Raw genomic sequence first — 24222 nt, 5'->3', positions numbered from 1 at the left:
TTAATAATCATTACTTTATGTGTACTTAACATATGTATATTTATTTTTAACAGACCATACATACATTGAAAATAATACACCAAAAGGCTCATTGGAAAAGACTCTGCAACGCATGGAACAGAAAATAGACATGCTGAAGGAAAATTTCAATGTTTTGAAACAGTTTGTGGAGGACCACATAAAAGAAAAAATTAAATACCATTGTCCCACATGTACCTGTTCCCCCTCTCCATGTCCCAGTGAAATATCCCCAAACCCTCAACACCAAGAAAAACGTTTTGATGAGACTTCCATCCCTTAATCCCCTCCCATCTATCCATTCAGTTTCTGCTTCACCCTCTCTTTCATAAATTGTGTATATGTATATAATAAAAAAAATATTATGTTTCTTTTAATGAAATTCTTTGTGTCTTATTTTTTTTTTAAAAGCAGTTAATATGTCCGCGGACAGCCCACCTGTTGGGCTGTCTGTAATTAACAAAATGGGGATGTGCTAAGGACACTATACCTGTCCGTACCATTTGCAGCAAATATGGAACTGTTCTTAGAACACACCCGGTGTCCGGGATATCCGTAAATGAACAAAATGGAGGAATCTTAAGAACACAACACCTGTCCGTACCGGCCGCAGCCAAGTTGAAACTGTCCTAAGAACACGCGCGGTGTCCGGGATGTCTGTAGTCAAACAAAATGGAGGTGTCCTAAGGGCACTATACCTGTCCGTACAGTTTGCAGAACATCTACACACATGCGCACCACACCTGTAAGTACTGCGAACATCGCGCCTGTCCGTAACTGTCTGTCTCACTTGTGTCGCACTTTTAATTTGTTTGCGGACCCGAACACTGTCCGTAGAACACCTGCGCGCATGCGCACGACCGTTCCCGTGCATTTGGTGTCCTGCGGACACCCGTTACCTTCGCGGACGTGCACCCGATGTCATCATGTGACCGCACCCACGCTGAGCGTGTGTCCTAATTTGCGGACACTGTCCGGTTCCCCAACATTTTAAAAGAACTTATTCAGACAATCCAAATTATTTTACAGTAAAAATTCACCATTGCACATGTCCCTGACAATGACCCTGGCTTTCCACATACTTTTTGGAACTTTTTGAACCTTTTTGGGTGTTCGATCTGTTCGCAAAGTGCACCCCTCCACCTCTATAAAAGGCCACACCCTAGAGCTGATCGTCATTGTACTTCTGGCTATTGCAGATTGACTTTTGCTGCCTTTGCTGCTCTTGCTGAGATTACCTCATCAACCCTGATGGCATCCATGGCTGCTGTTGCTACATCTGCCTCAGCACCACCCACAAACCCTCCACCACCACCTCCCCAAGGCCCTGCATAGGGGAACAGGCGTGAAGATGTAGAGGACGAGGATGAAGAGGATGAAGAGGCTGAGGTAGAGGAACTCCCTACTACCAGCACTCACCGGGAGTCTTGGGTGTGGCGGTTGTTTACCATTCATGGTAACGTACCAAAAGCATGTGCGAACAAGGTCACCTGCAAACAGTGCAAAATGGTGCTGAGTCGTGGGAGACGTGGTTCGAACAGCTTTGGTACGACATCCATGAAGCGACACCTAACGTCATTCCACTGTGTGACATTCGCAAGGTTGTACCTTGTGATAAACGTAGTAGGTTGAGTTCCTCTACAGCATCCTCCGTTTCCGCTCCTCTCACCAAAAGAGACACTACTGTGGGAGAGCACATCCCTTCAGCTGCTTCACAGGCCATTCACGATGCTGTTGACCCTTACCTTTCGAAGGTCACGATATTGTGTATGTACTGTGACGCAGTACTCTGCAGGGGGGGAGTCTTCAAAGTGCTTTCGAGCCTACTGCAAAATAGATGATTCTAATTCCAAAAAAGGTTGCAATGCATTTTGTACATTTCTCAGTAAAATCTGATTGCCAGCATAAGTAAGATGGACTCCATCTCTGTGAAAAATGTAAGTGCTACAAAACATAATATTTTCATTGTGAAAAGAGGACATGCCAACATCTCTTAGAAAGGCACAAACAGCCTTACTGACATTGCGCCTTGTAAGTGATTTCAACCCAGCACTTCACCTACGTCAATGGGCCTCATTACAACCTTGGTGCTATGTGCACCAACTTTACCACCATGGTGTAAACTCCGGTTACACCATGGTGGATGGCGGATTTACCGCCCCATTCCAAGGTGAGTGGGGCGGTAAATCCCCATTTCCCATTTTCCCTTCCCCATTCCCATTTTTGCCCCATAGGGCATAATGGGAGTGGGGAAGGCGCTAATTACGCCGCCGTAAATTACGGCGGCGTAATTAGCACCATGGCAAGTTAGCGCCATGGATTTTAACGCCTGCTAAAAGCAGGCGTTAAAATCAGAATCAGGCGTTAAGGGTTAACGGTGGCGTTAACCCTTAACGCCTGAGTTGTAATGAGGCCCATTGACTAGCGTGGGATGCACAATTGAAACCCTTAATTATATATTTTTGTCTATAAATTCTTTTATTTCTGAATGATGTACCCTTATATCACGCCCCTCTCTTTGAATCCCTCCGGTCACACTGAACCTGGAAGCAGGCTGTTTTGCAAAGTTAAAAGATTTATTTTATGGATTTGCACAATATATATCACACTATTTAATATTAACATAATGATCACCAATGGGGTGATGTTACAATCAACAATCTTTAATCAGAAGGAGTATGGATAGGAACAATAATGCAGCGTAGAATAGTACTTTGTGTGGGTTCAGTCAAATGCAATGTCACTCTTTCTCCCTTCACACTACTCAATCCCCCTAATATGCAAGATAAAGAGATGGAAGGAGAGAAAACAGGTTTCAGGAATACAAACTCAACAAATACAGTTTCAATCCCACTTCCCCCAGCAAACTCAGAGAAAAACAGGAATGATTGCAAACGGGTCAAATGTTTTTTAATGTGGCTTTGAATGAATGGGAAAAAACACTGAAAAATGGATTGAATTCACTAAATTGGATTCAAAACTAGTGGGAGCCGCTTTGTATGGTTTCAGATAAACACTAGCAATGATTATTGAGTAACTAGCATATTAAACACTTAATTCTGAGGTTGGATGCAAAGAACAGCTGTTCTACACGTGATGAAATTGAGGCAAACTTTTCCACGCGCGAGAAGCGCGATTGTGGAACCACTAGAAGGAGTTGGAATGCGATTTTGGATTTGTTGGAAAGCAGATGATGTTAGCTTCAATTTGACACTTTCGTTTCTAGCATACACGGTACGGAAGTTACAGAGGTTTTAGTAGAGGTCGGTTTTTCTCAGAAAGAGTCAAAATGTTCAAATGAAAGATGCGCTTTTGAATTTACAACACGATTTTCTTTACACTAGGGAGTCTATGAGGCCACAAGCTACACAACAGCACAGCCACCAATCCAGCAACGTCTCCGGATGGTTTCTACCTGCCAAGACGCTTGTCTTTCTTCAGCAAATATATATTAGCGCAAAGATGATACTATCTCTACCATTACCAAAGGACTATAGGGATGAGAGAAAGATTCAGGAAAGACAAAAGATTTTCTAAAATGCAGTTCTGTATATGATGATATGATAGAATGGGTTTGGATCGGATTACGTAAGGATAAGAGACTTGCTATGGACAATTCTATGCTATAGATACTCACTACTACTGTTGGAATGGACCCGTCATGGATCTGGTCAAAGATTTCTGGACTGGAATTCTACTAGCCCACCGGACTGGATTCAGGGCGCTCAGAATAAGCACTCAGCACAGCACTCTGGACACTGCACGGCACTCTGGACTGAATCTGACAGGTTGGTTCTGGGTTGCAGCTATCTGGTTACAGCTCTGCTCTACTTGTTTCGATCTCTGGATTCTAGCAAGAATTCTTAGCAAGAAAGCAGAAACAGCCAGGCTGTTCTTTTTGATGTTCCCCTTGGAGGTCTGGGGTAAAATCTGGTTCCAGGATTTTAAAAGGCCAAGCTGAGAAGGGTTCAGCTTTGGAATAGGGCCTCTCTGCTTTCAAAGTTCTGGAGTCTTGGATATGGATTTCTCCTCTTGCAAAGTGCTTCGCCAGCAATCAGTTGATGGGTGAATCTGTGTGTGTGTCCAGGTCCTAAGCTGTCTCTATTTATGTATTTCTCAAAGGGGTGAATAGGCTGAGTAATACTAGGCATACCCTCTAGGATTCCTATTGGTTAGGGTCTGTCCTCTCGTCTGATTTGAGAAGGAAATCTGGTCTCATGATGATGCTGTATTTTACAATCCAGGGAGGACCTCCTCTTTGTTTCTGCACAGTAAATCTATTTTTCATAGAAAGCATATTTATAATATTACCAACTTGCTAGCAATAACATATTTACATCACAGATTTAGGGGAGCAAGTATCCGGCCGAGTCCCATCTTAGTGAGAGCTTCGGTTCTGGTTTGACAGTTTTTCGCACTTTTGGTTGGGTACCCAATGTCAGATTTGTCCACATTTTTATATATATATGCGCATGACATGTGGGCATAATCCTGTGAAGATTCATATTTCTAGCATCCTCACAACTGCTAGAAAACCCCAATTTTCATAGTCATGTCTCTGAACATAGCACAGAGTTCTGAGTAGTTTCAAAATGTGAACAGGATTTTCATGTTAACAACACTATATTTTACAGATGTTTACAATTGTGCACAGTTCTCTGTCAGTCTTTTTAAAACATATACTTTCTTGTGTTTTAAAGATACACATATCTGTCTGTCCCGCCCCCAAATGTTTTTGGGGTCAGGGGTTTTTGTTGACACTTGAATTTGCATACACTTTCAATCCAGGAAGTCTATTGTCTACCCCCAGAGCAGCAGAGCAAAATCCCCTCCCCTTTTCATTAGCATCTGAGAGTTCCTGGGGCACAGAGCAAAAGGAAGGCACCTTTGTTTGGGGCACGCTGTGGAATTTGCCTTTGAAGTTCTGTAGCTGGCATCAGAGGTTACTTTAACACACTTTGTTTAAAATTGTCTTTGCTAAAATAAACTTTACATTTTCAAAAATAGACACACAGATCTCTAATTCCAGTCTTTTTACAACATAGAGATTGAATATTGGCAACCTATATTGCTTTTGATGGCAAGTCACTTCTTTTCCACAATTTGATTTTAATGTACAAGTTTAAACTCCCAGTGTAAGTAAATGACAGCTTTGATACAGGCCGCCAGTGGTACTGCGCCCATATCTGACAGATTTTCCCAGGCAAGCACCTTTTTTAATGTGGATATTCTTGTGATGAAATCTGCTTCTCCTGACATTGTGTGCCTAGGTGGATTCTTTAAATAAGGTGATGGTTAACACCCAGCAAGGATGTTGTATATTTTTTGATGTTTGGGAACCATTATTTTGCAATTTCAACAGCCAAGGAAAAACGGATTTTAGAGCACCTTTGGTTTTCCTGGCAATTAAGCACTGCCTTTCAGTAGTTTCCGTTTTCCCTCTGTGGGCAGCCCAAATGACAGGTTTTGGCAGTGTGGTCTCCTGTTCTACCAGTGACACAGGCAAAGTAGATTGGCATCCAATTTTTCTGGTTTCACTGCGCACTTCTCAGAGGTTTTAGCATGCATAGGGCTTTTTGCAGCCATTCTGTTGGTTCTGGTGAAAGCAGCGCACAGTGATGTTGCAGGGCAGAGCCTAGTGGGTCAATACATCCCACAGCCTCGCTTTCTCCATTTGTGGCCAAATAAAGAAGAATGCAGCCACATTTGTCTTTATGCAATACAAGAAAAAATTACTTGGGAATTTGGAAAAATGTCCGTGACCTTCTCAAGTCCTTCTTTCATTGCAAATTGCAAAGAAATTCCAGACACGTCCTAAACTGTTCCCTCCACAATGAATTATAATTATGGCTGGATGATGTTCTGTCTCTAAAGTAGCACAGAGATGTACCAAGTCCAGCCACTTCATTCCACGCACTCCATGCCAGTGCACTTCCACATGAGGGAATCCAAGATCTGCAGCTACTCCACAACGTTCTGCATGCACCTCCAACCAATGTATCCATGAGCCTCCCAAAATCCAGATAATCTGTTTTCGGAAACACACAGCCATAGCTATCTGTTGTTCTCTCAGGAAAAAGACGTTCCGACAAAATCTCTCCTTACACAACACACCCAGTAAACTTTACTGACCAATCCCTAGCTCCGCTCATTCTCATTTGCATGCCTCTCCACCACAAAATCCCTGTATGCAATACGCGCTGTCCGCAGACTACCGCCATGTCCGCGAACATATCGAAAATCTGAGCGTGGTGAATGTAAATTTAAATAGTGTGCCCCATTTCCCCTTTGAGATGGGCTCTGAAAAGAGCAGTTTTTTTGGTTTTTTTGCAGATGCCTGACAGACACCTGTTATGTTGTATTTTTTGTGGGGGGGGGGTTCTTCTTACTTTACTACTAAAATCTTCACATAACCTTCTGCAAAGCAACCCTTACATTCCAAAACCGCATGGCATTTCCCAAAAAAGATAAGGAAATGCCATCTTCTTCAAAATAAACAGCATTACTCGAATCAATATTCTCATTATTACAGAAAAACATACCAGCTCTAAGCATGAAAGCACACATGCCTCGATTGATTGCACACCAGCAATGTTTTGCTGAGGACAAAAAAACAGAACTATTCCCTCATTACGACCCCGGCGGTAAGCGAAAAACGATGCCGGTAAATGATTACCGGCATCGTTTTCAGCTAGGTCCGATCATGACCCGTGAAAGTGCTATTAGCGGCATTGTAGTTAACGGTGCCGCTAACAGCACCAAGATCGCGCGCACGCGACCTTCCACGCCGTAAATACCGGCATCGCGCAAAGGTAGGCAAATCACGAACCAAGCGGACATGCTCTTAACACCATCGCAAAGGCGGTTAAGTACCTTACCGCCATGGTGCTAATTCCGCCATCGCGAACCAACCGTAAATGGCCATGTGCAGTGTTCCCAGCTGCCACAGGTGCACAGAATCAGCACAGGTGGAGGCAATACAGACTCACCAAGTACAAAAAGAGCACACCCCACCACTTCCCACACCCAGTCACACTCCGCAATGATTCCAATACGACTAGCAATGTTGGGGCTGGAGGACCTGATTGCAATGCAAGTGCAACAACTACAACAACAACAACAACAGGCAGCACAGAGGAGATGCAGGAGGAGAAGGAGGGCAAGGCAGGGCCAGCAAGCCCCACCAGCACAGCCAGTGCCACCACGCAGGCAGCCCCCAATCCCACGCATCCGAGCCAGTCCATTCAACCTCACCGCTGAGCAGATCGAATACCTTGTACCGTTTGGACCGGGACACCATCACCACCATCGTTCACATGATACACAACGACATCGTCAGCATGATAGAAACACCCACAGCCATCCCCCCCTACTGAAGGTAGTGTCCGTGCTCCACTTCCTGGCCACAGGCACCTACCAGCACACAGTGGGGCACTTGCATGGCATTTCACAACCATTATTCTCACGTACACTGATCCAAGTGCTCGATGCCCTCCTCAAGCACACAGATGACCACATTTCCTTACCACGGTCTGCCCAGGAGATTGCAAACACCAAAGTGGGTTCCCATGCACTAGCCGGCATACCTGGTTGCATTGGTGCCATCGACTGCACCCATGTGGAATTGGTGGTCCCACATGCCATGGAGGTACCGTACCGCAACCGTAAACTATTTCACTCAATCAACGTGCAAATGGTCTGTGACTCCAATAGGATCATCACACATTGTTGTGCCCGATTCCCCGGATCAACCCATGATTCAATGGTCCTGAGGAACTCCACTATACCACGCTACATGGAGCGACATGCAGGGCCAAGAACCTTGCTACTCGGTGAGTCTCATGTCATGGCCATGGAAATGTGAAGTGGGTAGGTGATTGACGTACCAATGCATACTTTACCTGGCTGAATGGGGGGGGAATGATGCATACTTTACCTGGCTGAGAGTAGCAGAGGCAATGGAGCCAGCTCATACCCTAAAGCAGCACAAACTTCAGCTGACACCTGTACACATAATGCCCGATGTAAGCAGCCCTACCATGTGAATGAAGGTGTGTCCCAACCATGACACAACCATCTGCAAGTGCATTGTACCGATTCAGACCACATTGACTCCAACGAAATGCACCTACATGCAATGACTTTAGCCAATACACGGCACCAAACACCACAACTGAAAGGCCTGTCCCCCATAACTGCGCACAAAGGAGGCACATGACGGACAAAAACATCAATACACCACTACACAGACACCGAGGCCCCAAAAATTTCCCTATCAACATTGGTAGTGCTCAGTGGGGTCATCATGAGGCTGTCAGCAATGTTGCCATGATGAGAGCGTTGATATCACAGCACACCTGCCAGGTCACCAAAACAAACGCCATGAACGAACACAGTGGATGGGCACTCACAAGGCACTTGACCCCCCTGCATACATTGGTTGATGGCATGCAAAACAGTCCATGAGAGGAATACACATATACCGGTCACATACTGTGAATCCATTTGTGCATGTAAAATTGGTACAAAGTAACAGTTGAATGCATGCCATGGTGGCACGTCATGTTTGGAATTTGATGTCATGACTGACACATACATTGTTGCCCATCTACAGGTGATGCAGGCTATCCCCTAAAGAGGTGGCTCCTTACACCAGTCCGGAACCCACAGAACCAGCACGAGGAGGACTTCAACCGTGCACATACACGTACCCGTGTGGTGATTGAGCAGGCATTCGGCCTATTGAAGGCACGGTTTCGCTGCCTCAGCAGGTCTGGTGGGGCACTCCTGTACCACCATGAGAAGGTGGCAAAGACCATCATGGCATGTGTCATGCTACACAATATGTGCATCAGACGAAATGTGCTCCTGCCCCCTGACGCAGAACTGCAACCACCTGACGATGAGGATGAGGAGGGTGGGGATGGGGCAGCACCTCAGAGAGGCAGTGATGCACAGGAGGGGCGTGAAATGTGTCGGACTCTGATCAACCAATGTTTCTAGCACACATGGATGGGGGTGTCACATGGAGATGGCAATTGGGGCACTGGGTGTGTCTGGGATATGGACACTCTGGACTGTTCACCAATAAATCACACATACGCAATGAGCAATGTCCACACATGTGACTTGTGATCAAGAGAAAATTGTATTATAAATGTGATTTCAATTAACACACCCATTCCCCACTCTCCCCTCAACTCCCCAACACACCCACTCCCGCCTCCCCCCTCAACTCTCCAACACACCCACTCCCCCCTCCCCCTCAACTCCCCAACACACCCACTCCCCCCTCCCCCCTCAACTCCCCAACACACCCACTCCCGCCTCCCCCCTCAACTCCCCGCAAAAGTGCGTGGATCCCTGTGTGAAAGTGCCTAATGTTGAATTGATCCACTGGGTGGCCTCTACTGGCAGCCCCCTCTGCCGGCCCCTGGGGCACCCCTGCCTGTACTCCGCAGGTTCCTGGCCGACCTGTTGACGGGGCTGCTTGGGGCAGAACTGGCAGCGGAGGAGGTACTCGGCTGCTTGCTAGGACGCATGTCCCTCATTGTCTGTACGAGCTCAGTGAGCACGTGCCGCACCGCAGCAAGTTCAGCACAGATGTCCTTGCTGGAGGATTGGGTGGCTGCCTTCACAGTCTCGGCACATCTTTGCATTTCAGCACTGGCACCTACACAATCGGCCACATGCTGCGCGAGGAGTGAGGACAGTTGGTGTTGCCTTGTCAATATTTGGTCCAGCGACTGTTGGTATTTTGGGGCATTGAATGATGCAATTGGCGTGGTCATTGGGCTACTCCCCTCCTCCACACGTCCCACTGGGCAGGGAGTGGCTGACCAGGAGTTATCAGGGGATAGCCCCTGTGTGTTATCAGCGTGCAGGATACATGGGGACAGGTGGGGGGAATGAAGGTGGGCAGTGGGGGGACATTCTGTGTCATCCTCATCATTCCCCACATCACTATCAGAGCAGGCTGCAATGGCAGCAGTCTCCCCAATTGTACTGCTTCCTGCAGACACATTCCCTTCAGTGGCCACCAGTTGTTGCATGTCTTTTGCTGGTGGTACCATGCTGCTTGCCTTGGGGATCAGAGCTGCCCTGGGCTGTGTTGTGGCAGTCAATTTTGGCTTCTGTGGTTTTTTTTTGGGTCCAGCAGAGGTGGAGGGTTGGTGTGGTGTTGCCTCTGGCCTGGCCTTCTTGGCAGGTGTGGTGCCAGTCTCGTCCTCGCCGGGGTCCGAATGGGAGCCTGTGGTGGAGCAAAGGAGGGAAAGTGTTATTGATGGGTCAGCGGACATTGAGCAGGCATTGTGATGACTGCCATGAATTTGATGAATAGATGGTGCACTTCGGAGGCTGTGATATACAGGTTGTCTCCCTTTTGGGTGGGTTGAGCATGCAGGAATGTGGGTGCCTACTGTGGAGTGTGCATACTGCATGTGTACAGGGTGTAGGTCAATGATGCCTGTTGGCAGTCTTCTGCTGATGAGTTTCGTTAACCCTATTGGGCAACATTGTGATTCCCATGTAAGTAGACTTCAGGGAGTTTAGCATGGCTTAATCTGAGGCACCTACCTGTGTCACCAGATGTCGGGGCTCCTCTCTCCATTCCACCGACCCCCTCGATGCTCTCGATGCCGATCGTTGTGGCACATATCTCCTCCCACGGCTCCAATTTAATTGGAGAGTGTGCTCCTCCGCCAATTGCTATGCCCATGTTGCGGTTGGCCGACAGTATGCTCCTTACACGGAGCCGGAGGTCATCCCACCTTTTACGGCACTGTTTGGTGGTGCGGGGTGTTGTTCCTACGGCACTGACCCGTTGTGCAACTAGTTCCCATATGGCCTTTTTCCATCCTATTGCCAGTCTGGTCATTTCAGTGGAGAATACGAAGTCTGCGTTTTCCTGGAGCGTTTCCGCCAACATTGTAAGCTCTTCCCTACTGAAGCGCTCCTGCCGCTGCCGATCGCAAGATTTTTTTACAACTTTCGGCATTGTGGGGATGCGTGGATGTGGGTGAAGTTTTGTACCAGGTCTCGGGGTCAGATGTGCACTGGTTGTGGAGGATTGCAATGGATTGTGTTTTTAAAGATGGCCGCCATGCTCTTTCCCGTTCCGGTGCAATGGCATAAGTTCCGGATCCGCTTCTTTATGGTCACCGCTAATAGCGATCACTGCTAATAGCGGTCACCGCTATTTGCGGTGCTCGCTAATACCGGTGGGTAGGGTGGCGGTGGTGCAGTTTGCACGGCATACAATGCCGGTAGCGGACGTTTTTGGGACGTTACCGGCATGGCGCAGATTACATTACCGGCACGGTGCAATGCTAGTGCCCTAGAGGTCGTAATTTACCGCTTTTAATGGTTCAAGACCAGCACGGACACGTTAGTTGCGCCATGCCGGTAATGTCCATTACTTACCGCCGGGGTCGTAATGAGGGCCATTGTTCCATATTGCCCTAGGTAGTAATCCAGAAAAAATTACTTTTGCATTTGGAAGGATGTTCATTACTGCTTGAACCAACTGTTCCAAATCTGCCAACAAAGTAGGGGCACTGACATAGCCCAGATGGAAAGCACCATAGTGCAAAACTACCAGATAGGGACTGTTCATCCTGCGCATATCTTCACAAACTTGTAGAATTCCCTCTACATTGCAATCAGGCACAGCGCTCCACACCACCTCCACTCCTTTAACATCGAAATTGTTTGCCACATGCCTGCATTGAACATACTGCTGTAAACCATGGACAAACATATCTCCGAGCACCAACACCCTGACTTTCTCCAACTCTGCCATCTTCACTACACACACTCTCTTTCTACACAAATCCACAACATCAACATCTGGTTGGCTAATCCCTAAAGTCCCCTTTCCATACTGGATTTGCTGGAAAACCCTGGATGTGCAACGCCCTATCCGCGGACAGCCGCGGTGTCCGCGCGGCACATAACTCTTAGCCGGCCCTTCTACCATTTCCACATCACTCTCGGTGCCATTCCCTCATTGGATACAGCTAAGCAGTCACACAACCATCCACCAATCACATCCAGGACCTCTGCATCTAACTCCATCATCAGAGTTCCACACTTCAAATGTACTGTTGATCACTCTGAGTACAAGTCTCATATCATTGGAAAGCACCTATTACACAAACTACTCTACAAGTCTCCAAGATTTCTACTTACAGCTGCATTCATATCCACATGCATAAATACAAACTACAGGTATGCATATTTTATTCACAGTACATGTACAACTGTTATGAATCCATATAAACAGAGTAATGCGACTAAACCTGCATAGCCTATACATACATGCCAACCCTCCCGATTTACGCGCGAGACTCCCTATTTTTCATAGAAAAATCGCACTACTTTTTTACTGTCTCCCGCATAACTGATACATACATGCCAACCCTCCCGATTTAGGCGCGAGACTCCCGATTTTTCATTGAAAAATCACACTATTTTTTACTGTCTCCCGCCTAAATTAATGCTAATCCCAATGCAATCCTATGGGAAATATAAATGTTCTTGATTGCTGTGGTGAAATCTCCCTCTCAGGGGCTCCCGATTGTTGGCATGTCTACTTATAAAATGAACTTATTGAAATGTTTCCCATCTACTATAATCAACTGTCACTTCCAAACCTGAAAATCAGCAGCATCTGAACTACAAACAACATATCCGAAGAAGCCTGCTCATTCCACAAAAAAAGAGTAAGTACAATACTACCTTAATATTCTTACTGTTCCTCAAACACATTGTGTGTGGTTCATTCATGTAATTTGCGCACCAAAAAAAACAGCGATTTCTGAACCATTCTGCCCACAAATCCCCATTTATTAAACAGAGATTAGCAGACAGAATGGCACACTAATCCCTGTTTTTTTGGAACACAAATAACATACTCAACCCTTAGAATTTTAGTACTACAAAACAAAGAACTGTTTTAATTTTATACCATTAGGTTTACTATTAATGCTTCTCCTCACCACTTGCTCACTTTCTACTCTCATCTGAATGCAGTTTAGTAACACACAAATAGAAGAATAGCCTTCCTAACTAATTGTAACTGCCCAATGCACAATCACACACCACCAAATCATCTTTCCCACCATACTCAGACACTCATGCACACAGCACACATACATTGCAGAACGGCCCAACCCATACCTTCTTTTTTTTTTCAACAGACCCCAATGAATGCATATCAAAAAGCAAGTCCGTAGAAAGCAAAGCAGAAATAGAGCAAATGAAAATAAAAGTGTCCTAATTAAGCATCCATCTCTACAAAATTTCAAACAAAACAGCTAATACAGTCATTTAGCGAAACAAAACAAGCTTCCAGTACAGAAACTTTGCCTCCTTGATCAAAATGTAAAACGAAACAAAAAATGATTAACAAGAATTCGGCTACCACTACTGCTAAAACTGCTCCTATAAATCTTGATATACTAGCAAGTAGCCATACCAAGAAAAGTATTTTAGCAAAAATGTTCCGCCACAGAGTCCTTCAGAATCTTATAAAAACAGGAGACAAATCATGCACAACCCTTCAAACCTACCGTAGAAAATTAATCTTGGAAGCTTTGATAGACAGTGCAATCCTTCTCAAAAGAAAGTTATTCATTTTAGTGTTAAACAGAATGAAAGCACTAACAAAACTAACTACTAAATAACAAAAGAAACTTCTCAATAAACAGAATGTCAACAAAAATAACTTCTTAAATATCTGCGGAGGTGAATGGAGTCACACCACAAGCACAGAACCATATTTTAATGAAGAAGCATACAAACAAAACCAAACAAACACAATTGCCATCCATAGCAGTGGACGAGGTTATGAAAACATTTATAATACCATAATGGAACAAGAAATACTCCTTACAAAAATATCCCCAGAAAACTCAGAATTACCTCTCCATTCGACTGAACCAGAACGTCCAGTATACAAATGGCCATGCACGTCAATTTGTAACATTCCCAAAAAATCTTTCAAATGTCTACGCCAGTTCCTCAATCAGTATGTGAAAGGCAAAGACAAAATCAAAATGAAAGTGCTGCAAAATATGGATACCTGTCCAGTTCGCAAATACACAGGACTGCAAGGGCATTCATTAGCCTGCATTTCAGGACCTATTTGCAAAAGCACCTTCCATCATATCAAAATGATATCAACACATCATTCAATTATAAGAAATCTAGTCTATAAACTGTACTATGCTAACAGTCCTGCTTTAGCACTAGCCAATTTAAATAACACTTGTCTACATGGTACACCCAAAGACCTACTCGAAGAAATCGACCATATCCAGAGAAAATATTTTGGAAGTGAAAGCCACTTACAAAATGCAATAGCTTTACAACAGACTAGCAACAATTCTGCACATGGCAACCTTCTACTACACACATACTAAAAAGAAATACTAAAATTTAAAAGTACATCCGCTGAAGCACCAAACCATGTGTGTGTGTGTTGCTGCAGCACTTTTTATAAAAGTAACACAAAAACTATAGACGTAACATACAAAATAGAAGATAATGAAGATTCCAAATGGTTGGAATTAGCTCTCTACCTTATAGCAGAAAACAAATACGAAATAACTGACCCCTTAAGACTTTGCAGTTACTGCACTACAAAACTTGACAGCAACCAAACTCCTTCACGTGCTATCACAAATAACTTGGAATTATTCTCACTACCAAAACCCCTGCAACAACTCAATTTATATGAGAGCATCATAATTCAAACAGTGCACCCATTCCAAGCAATAATATGCCTTCAACCAAAAACAGCAAAATTACCTCCCTCTGAATTGGTGAAAGTCATTTGTGGCAAAGTAGTTTATTTACCATTAGATCTGAAAGAAAATCGGCACACTCTGGGAGTGCAACCTCCAATAGAGCAATCTTTAATTGTCTTAGTAAATGGTGTACCAACAAATGACAAAAGAATTTGGCAACAACTTGTAGACTGACATAAACTTAGATAGACAAGCCTTGCAATATCTAAAAGACAATAATGAAAACTACAAAGAAATAAATATTGAAGAAAATTTAAGGGAAACAACTGAAATAATTCGAGTCACCAGAAACTTGTCAATTTGAACTTGTAGATCCTGCTACAGTATCCAATATTTTAGACCATTATACAATGCATCCATTACGCTCTAATGACACCATAGATGATGCACTAGAAACGTACCAAATGCGACAAACCAAAGGATCATCAATCAGCATATGGGAAAAAAGTATAGAAGCACATGCTTTTCCTCTACTCTTTCCTACTGGCAAAGGATGAAGGTACGATGATAGACCCACTCAGATAACAGCATCAGAATACTGCTTGTTACGAATGTTTTCTGAAGATCCCAGATTGAGACAAAATGTGGAATTGGAATACATATTCCACCTACTCTTTGAAAGTGAACTAGCAACTCTATGTTACAGAGTTGCACACATACTGAAATCAGGAACCCACTTTCAAAATATGTCAGCTACGCAATTAATACAAAAAGTGCAAGAAAAAGATGAGGTTTTACAATCAAGCATTACAAATCTGTTAGCAAACATGCGTGGTACGAAAGAGTACTGGTTCCGACGTCACGGAGATGTACGTTGTATGATAAGAAACCTTGGCCCACCCACTTGGTTTGTTACATTAAGTTGTACAGAATATGCATGGGAAGATTTACATGATTTCCTACGCATATCAAACAAAAACAAAACAAACATAGATATACTAACACCTGGAGAACTTTGCTCTCTAGATCCTGTTAATGTTTCAAGATATTTCCATCATCGTTTCATTGCTATGCTACACTTTATTTGTAATAAAACTGTTCCTCCCCTCGGAGAAGTGCAACACTTCTTTTGGAGAAAAGAATACCAAGCCAGAGGAGCAACACATATCCACATGCTTTTATGGATTAAAGATGCTCCTACATTTGGTCAAGACAGTGATTCCACTGTTTTACAGTTTATCGAAAAATATGTCACTTGTGAAATTCCATCGAAAGCAACAAATAGTGATCTTCATGCACAAATTGTACAATTTCAAAGACACAAATGTGGCAAATATTGTCGTCGCAAATACAAAAACAAAGGGAAATACTACACCAAATGCCGCTTTGGTTTCCCTAGACCAGTTACAGAAACAGGTGAAGTGAACAACTTCATGTCTTCAGTTAGACATTGGGGGTCATTACAAGCAGGGCGCAAAGGGATACCGGGCACCGGTAATGACACCGGTGCCGGTAATCCCTTTGCACCCTACTACGAGTTCCCTTTGCGGGTCCTTCCTTAATGCCTGCTTTTAGCAGGCGTTAAGGACGGGACCCGCAAAGGGACACCGGGGTCAATAAAGGTACCCTAATTTACGGTACCGTTATTGCCGCCTTCCCCCTTCCCATTGAGCCCTATGGGGGCTGAAATGGGAATAGGGAATGGCCCTGGTGAATGGGGAATTACCGGTCCCGCCGACCTCGGAGTAGACCGGTAATTACTCCATTCACCAGGCCGGAGTCGGAACGATTTTGGAGGCAACCATGCCACAAATAGCGGCGTGGTTACCTCCAAACTCGGAATGAGGGCCATAGTGTTAAAGGTAAATCACCTAAGAACACGTATTACATAAAAAGAACAGAAGAATCAAAATATATCAATGTTTACAATGCAATCATTGCCCTCTTATGGAATGCAAACATAGATGTGCAGTACATTGCAGACAATTCCACTGCAGTTGCACGATACGTTACAGCCTACTTAACAAAAGCAGAAAAACCAGAGCTTCAAGACCTCTGGAATGACCTATCATCAGACAAAACACTATCTCAGAAATTGTACAGCTTAGACATAAACATGCTCTCTCATAGAGAATGTGGCTCCTATGAAGCTGCAGATTGTTTAACCGGTACTGCTTTGTATGGAAAATCTGAAAATATAGTATGGCTAAGTCTTGGTCCTGCTAAATCTAGAAAAAGAGTTTTCAAATCATATGAGGACATAGAAACAATAGCCAAAAATGATCCCAACAACCAAGACATTTAGAAAAACAATTTACTAGACTCATACTACCCGAACAGGAGAACCACGTTGGAAACCATGTGTCTATACCACATAGCCCAAAACTTCACATACAAAAATAATATAAAACCCGATGAAAAAAAAGGTAGATATAGAGTGACAGATTGTGAAGGCAGCTTAGTGAAACTTACCAAATGAAGCTTAATTAATCATATCAAATTGTCATTAAAAACTCCTCAATAGAAAGAACTATATTACATCTCCCTGCTACAACTTTTTAAACTATGGAGAAAAGAAGAAGAGATACTAGAAAACTATGACTCCTATGAAGACGCTTTCAAAGCAAATGAAAGCACTATCACCAATATAAACTTTACGCAGTACAAAACAATATTGCACAATGAACAGCAACACGAAGAAGAACTCCAGGCCCAACTAGATAAGGACACTCCCGACAGTAGTCAGCCTTCTGTAACAGGTCAAGAACCACTGGGACAGTATAACGCTCACCTGGTATCCACGGGGACGTCACTCAGCCTGTTCTGACCTCTTACGACCTCGAACCCTTCCCTGGAGGCTATTCGACTGGAGACTGGGCCTGAAACACAGGATTGGTAGAGTTTAACTCCCTATTGTTTCTGTGTGCTTGAGCCCCTTCTTCCCCGGGGTCCAACCCTTCCCTTTGATCCACAGCTCACCTTGTTTTCTTGGATAGTGTGCTCTCCGTCCTGCTTTCAGCGCAGGGGCGCGTTGATTGATGCGGGCTTGTTGCTGCCTAGTTACTTCACTGGCAAGAGTCCGACAGGTAAGTATAATGAGTCTTTTGAACAGACCTCTAACTTCAGTTCCTTTCCTTCCTTAGATGATGGCCGGCATCCGGGGATGGCAGCATGCTGCTGAGATGAGTAGTGCTGAAGGTGAGTGAGAGCGCGATGCGCGATGCACCCCTTTCATATTTGCATTGAACTGAGTTCTTTTTCTGTGTCTTTTAGGTGCTGCGACGTTTTCAGCGTGGATGCCGGTTATGAAGAACAAATGTGGTGGGTAAGCGCGGTATGCGGCGCCTCTAGATGTTTTCACGCTAACCTGGAGTGTCTTTTCCCTCTTGCAGATGGATGAGAAGTTCCGGAGACAGAGTTTCCCGAAGAGCGGCTGGGATTCAGGTAAGTGTTTGAAGCTCATACAGTATTTAAAAATAAGCGAAGATTTGCAGAATGCTTACTAATGCCTTTTTTCTGTTCTTTTCCCTTTTCCTTAGGAAGCGGCGTGCCGGGGTGGGAATGACACCGCCGAAGATGCCCGCAGAACAGAAGGAGCGATTAATGATGGGCAGAAGCGCCGCAAGGTAAGGCTGTTCCTAACGGTGTTCTTGTTCTTGCAGGAGCTGAGCACAGAGGAAAGATGCAGGCCTACTGCAAACCGATCCGAACACGGTGAGTGTCACGCTGCAGGTGCAGAAAACGCAAAGCATGTTTATCAGCCTGGGTGTGGTTAAATAGTCTCTGGGTATCCTAGGTGTCTCTGGGCTGAACCACATCCAAAAGACTAGACCGCACATGCAGTTCTGGGAACCGAAATATGTGGGGGCATCCATCTTGTCCCCATCAATGCACTACAAGTCCAATCCCCAATGTTATCCTATGGGAGTGAGTGAGTCTGGTGCCACAAGCGCCAAGTCTGACTCCAAGTGGGTCTTTGGAGAGATGGAGAGGCCCTTGAGGGCCATGTAGGTGATCGTGGCCTGGCTCCAGCCTGAGATCTTGGACGGCTGGGGACATGAGGGGCAGGAATCATGACAGACAGCCACTAATAGCAAATGAGGCAAAATTAGCTATGACAGAAGTAGAGAACACCATGTGTCACTATGAAGAAGATACACAAGACTTAACTGTACTACAATCAAAACTAAACAAAGAGCAGTGCACCATTTTTCAAGAAGTAACAAAAGAAATTGCACATGGTGTACAACATGAAAATAAAGAATGTACCTGCCAAAATTACATACCTATACTACTATACGTCAGTGGTGAAGCTGGTTCAGGCAAAACATTCTTAATCAAAATCATCAGCAAGTTCCTTCAACAATTGACACGCAACAAACTGTCAGCTGTTGTAACTGCCCCTACAGGTTTAGCTGCCTACAGCATAGGCGGTGTCACTTTACACCGATTACTACTCCTTCCAGTAGAACACCAAAACAAATTAGAATATTGCAAACTTTCTACAGAAGCTGCAATGGAACTATGCAGAGTGTTAAAACAAATGAAAATGCTACTAATAGATGAAGTGAGCATGGTCTCCAACCTAATGTTGGCTTTGATTCACCTCAGATTGCAAGAAGTACTTAAAACAAACTACGAAGAGCTCTTTGGAGGAAAACACATTATTGTTTTCAGAGATCTTCAATTGACGCCAGTGAAAGGTGAACCTATTTTTAAAAACTTAGGACACAAACTCTGCCGTAAAACTGTTGGCAGCATAGGAAATGTCAACCTTTGGCAACATTTCCAATACAGAGAATTAACAGAAAACATGTACCAATCTGCAGACCTCACTTATGCAAACATTTTAAAAACTATTAGAGTTGGTGTACTATCTCAAGAAGCACAAGCAATATTAAAAACCCGGCACATCCATGCACTTTATGGCCATAACTCATGTGCTACTGATGTTATGGAACAATTAGCGCACAAAAATGTCAATTGTATGTCCTTAATGCCAACTCTTGCAGGCTGTTCCAAATTCAATGAAACAATGTTGAAAAAAGAAATGCAAACAATAATTGAAATTTGCTCCACAGACAAACTGGACGTACATGGTATGACACTACCCATGTGTCAACAAGCCACAACAAGACTTAATACCTTAGAAAATTCTATCTCCAACACAGCTGGTTTGGAGAAAATATAAAAATTATCCTTAAACTGTAGAGTAATGCTTAAACATAACCTTGACGTGGAGCAAGGACTAGTTAATGGAGCACTGGGTACAGTTGTTGGCTTTCAAACATACCCACGTGACAACAACATTCAGTTTGTCAATATTTTCTTTGACAAACTTTCAGAAGTAAAACGAATAGGGCGCTCAACAGCTCGATTCCTTCTCTTCAAAGACTTGTATGTATGCAGAGAACAATTTTCTCTAACTCTAGCATACGCAGTCCCCATTCATAAATCACAAGGTCTTACCCTAGACAAAGCATTGATAGATATTGGTAACACAGGCTTTAAAGAAGGCATGAGCTACACTGCACTATCACGCTTATGTACACTTGACGGTCTATTTCTAATCAACTTTGATGCAAGTAAAGTAAACGCTGATATTCCTTGCATTTTAGAATACAATAGACTACATTCACTATACACCCCCATCTAAAAACATATCATGTTCCAAAAAAAGGAAAACGTTGTAAAAGAAAACTAATTCTAACAGAAATGCAACAGGATTTGACTGCAAATCCTCCAAAGAGTGTAAAAGAAGCTAATACCTCATCAATTACCACAACCAAAGAAGAACCTATTATTCAAAGTAACTCAAGTACTTCTTCAAAGAAGCAACACACACTCCGAAAAAATGACTTGGACACAGAACTATCTGGTCCATTCAAATTTTCAAATATAACTGGTGTAAGTTGCTACGCAAATGTAGCAATGAATATTCTATTTCAATTGCCACCAATTGTTGACAACATTTACTTACACAGTACAGACCAATTGTGTTTGCAGATGTTAGTACTTCATAGAAACGCAACAAACAATCCTGACAACACGTATAGTGTTCATGGAATAAGACAAGAATTGGACTACTGTGCTGGAATGGTGAAATTCACTATAAACTCACAAGATCCACAAGAATTTCTAATGTACTTACTAAAAGTACTGGAAAACAAAAACATACCTATTAATGAAATCTTCCAGATTTCATACATGTGGAAACATACATGCACTCTCTGCAACAATGTGACACAGGAACAAATCCCTAATGAGCGCTTCGTGTATATATCCATACCTAATTGTGAAACCTTTCCATTTCAGCAACTTGTAAAAAATTCAAACCATGATAGATTATGTACTACCTGCAATTCAGATAATCACTCCACCTTACTTATACAAACACATAGTAAATACGTAATACTAATGCTTCTACGTTACAATGCAGATGGTACCAAAAACAACTGCAAGCTGACTGGATTCACACATGGTCAAGTATCACTTGGTAAGAAAACCTTCACAACAATAGGTATAATCTACCACGCAGGAGCCACAACCAATGCAGGTCACTACACTGCATATATAAAAAAGAAATGTGGATGGTTCAAATGTAATGATAGTACCATTACTCTAAAGCAGAGATTACCAGCAAATCTTACAAACTCTTATTTAATCTTCTTAAAACCAAAATTTAATAAATAATCTATACTAAAACATTAACAAAACTTCAATTAAAAAACTATAAACTGTTAGAATACGCCAACAGGTATCTAACTGCCCCAAGATTTTGCAACAACCAAACAGATAAATTAATACCACTAAATTATAACAAAAAATTGACAGTTAGAATATGCCAACAGGTATCTAACTGCTCCAAAAAGCTGCAACAAGCCACCAGATAGAACATTAGCCAGAAACAACAAGTGAACACTGAAAACAAACAAACAAATAGACTGTAGCATAACAAAAAAGTTTTTTTTAATCCGACATGGTTTTTTTTTCCCACAGACCCAATGATTTGAAAAACAAACATAGAAACTGAGCAAATTGTACAGTACACTGGTTTGTAAACTACTAAATATGAGGGTCGAAAAAAAGCTGAAATGTCTATTATGTAATGTAATAAGTCTTTATAAAATACATACACTAACATGCTCTTTTCTTTTATCATAGAAATTGAAAAAGAATATGTGCTCCAGTTACCCAACTCATGAAAAAAATATATCCAATCTCAAAAAATCCAACAGTAAGTATATTCTAATAGAACGCAAAAACACTGCTGCATAACACAACCATTGAAGCAAACATCTAACAATACACCACAATACAAAAAGTTTACTTCCATGGATATGTTACATTGCAGTGCTTGTTAACAAACTCTACAATCTTAATGACATGACGTAGCCAAAATTTCACATACAAACTATACAAATCAAACAGTACACAAACTGTAGATTTGCAAATATTTCATAGATATTTGATTCTATGGGTGTGACCTATGGGTGTGATATGCAGTGGTTGTGGCCAGGGCCTAAAGTCTTGGGTGTATGGTGTACATGCACCCAAGACTCTAGGCCCTGGCCACAACCCCCACAGCATATCACACCCATAGATCACACCCATAGAATCAAACATTTTAACTGTCTATATCGGCCCACCCATATCACACTTTTTGCAAACTTTGGTGACAATTCATCCAGGGAGAGCAAAGATATAAGCCACCCATAGTGTCTTATAACTTTAGTGCATATAACTTCGGTCTTGGGTGCATGGCCGAAGGCCACAACCACCGCAGCATATCACACCCATAGAATGAAACATTTTAACTGTGGCATATGGGCAATTTTTATGTCCGCGGACACCGGGCGTGTCCTTAGAACAGTTTCAACTTGCCTGCCATCTCTTACTCCCCAAACCTCCCCAAGCACTCTTGCGCACCAAAACACTCCCCAAAACTGCATTTCACCTCTGTTCGCCGCCGCGCTGTCGGCGGATCCAAGATGGCGGGCGCATCAGAACAATCTGACGCACTTCACGCTCTTCACCATCCAATCCGCTAATGCGTCACATGTCCGCGGACATGATGCGAGCCGATTAGCCAATCGGTGTCCCGCCCGCGGAGTGAACAGGGAAGTTTGTCTGCGGAGCGGACATAGATATCACTAATTCTTTTAGACCTACTTTTTGATCGTTTTAAAAAAAAGCTACTGGACGGATTTTCACCAAATTTACAAAAGCTTTTAGGACCAAGCCGCTGCTCCTGCCGCAAATTTGGTGAAAATACATCCAGCGGTTTGGGCTGTAGGTGTGCGCAAAGTTTTTTCCCCATTCAGTCTATGGGAAAAAAATAAATTTTGGGACCCCCCCTATAACTTTGCCCCCCTGGACCAAACCTCACCAAACATTGCAAAATAAATTCAGAGTGGGCCATACACTTTCTTTGCAAAGTTTGGTGAGGATTCGTCCAGGGAGAGCAAAGTTATAAGCCACCCAAAAAGTGCTCTTCCTATGGGATTAGCAATTTAACCATAACTACACAGCCACTGCTGTGGCTATGTAATATATATATAGAAAGAGTAACTGGATTTTTATGGATTATAAAGAAGAGAAGGGATACCTTGATTTCACAGGGCCCACTAGGGACAGAAAGAATACACGCCATAACTCCATATAGGAGTGTTAAGGGATTCCTGAGGCATAAAGCCAATAAGAAGGGCGTGCATTAAACTCTGAGATGATAAGAGATGAGATACATTTACTGAAAATAGTAAAGGAAGGTATAAATAGGGGGACAAATTGAAAGTGGACATGTGTAGGGCGTATAATATGTCTTTATAAAGTGTTCTGTATGTTTAAACTGATAGATATAAAATGACAGTAAAAATAAATAAATAAAAGCGATTTTATTACACTTTTTAAAAAACAGGATTGACTTCAATCAAAAGGTGCAAATTAAATGTCATTTAATGAAATTGATATAAAAATAAAGACGAGAACCTTAACATATTAAAAAAACAAGAACAATATAAAAACAATTGATAGAAAGTGTACATTTTAATTACGAGCGGCGATTGATGGTGATTGATGGTGATTAAAACAAGATATTTAATAAATCTAGAAAGAACAACACCAGTCTGGGTAAGTATTGACAGACTGAATTGACTTGTCACCATGGAAGACACACCTCTTTTAAACATATGCAGATCATTGCCGATATATACAGCCAAAATTAGGAAACACCATTCCAAATGGGTCACGGGCACAACTAATAAAGCACTAATGTCTTGGCTTGAAGAGGGTACATTATCAAAAAACTGTATTACGTCACATGACGACATACTTATATGCCACTAATAAAGGAAAGAAGGTAGAGAAAAGACTGGCAATTCTAGAACTCTGGAAAATGTACCAGAGTGAGAAAGAAGATCCAGCTGAAAGGTGTGGATGCTTAATCGGAATAAAG

Source organism: Ambystoma mexicanum, chromosome 6p (genome assembly GCF_040938575.1).
Source record: "Ambystoma mexicanum isolate Mex_15411 chromosome 6p, UKY_AmexF1_1, whole genome shotgun sequence".
NCBI lineage: Eukaryota > Metazoa > Chordata > Amphibia > Caudata > Ambystomatidae > Ambystoma > Ambystoma mexicanum.
This window is presented reverse-complemented; position numbering follows the sequence as displayed.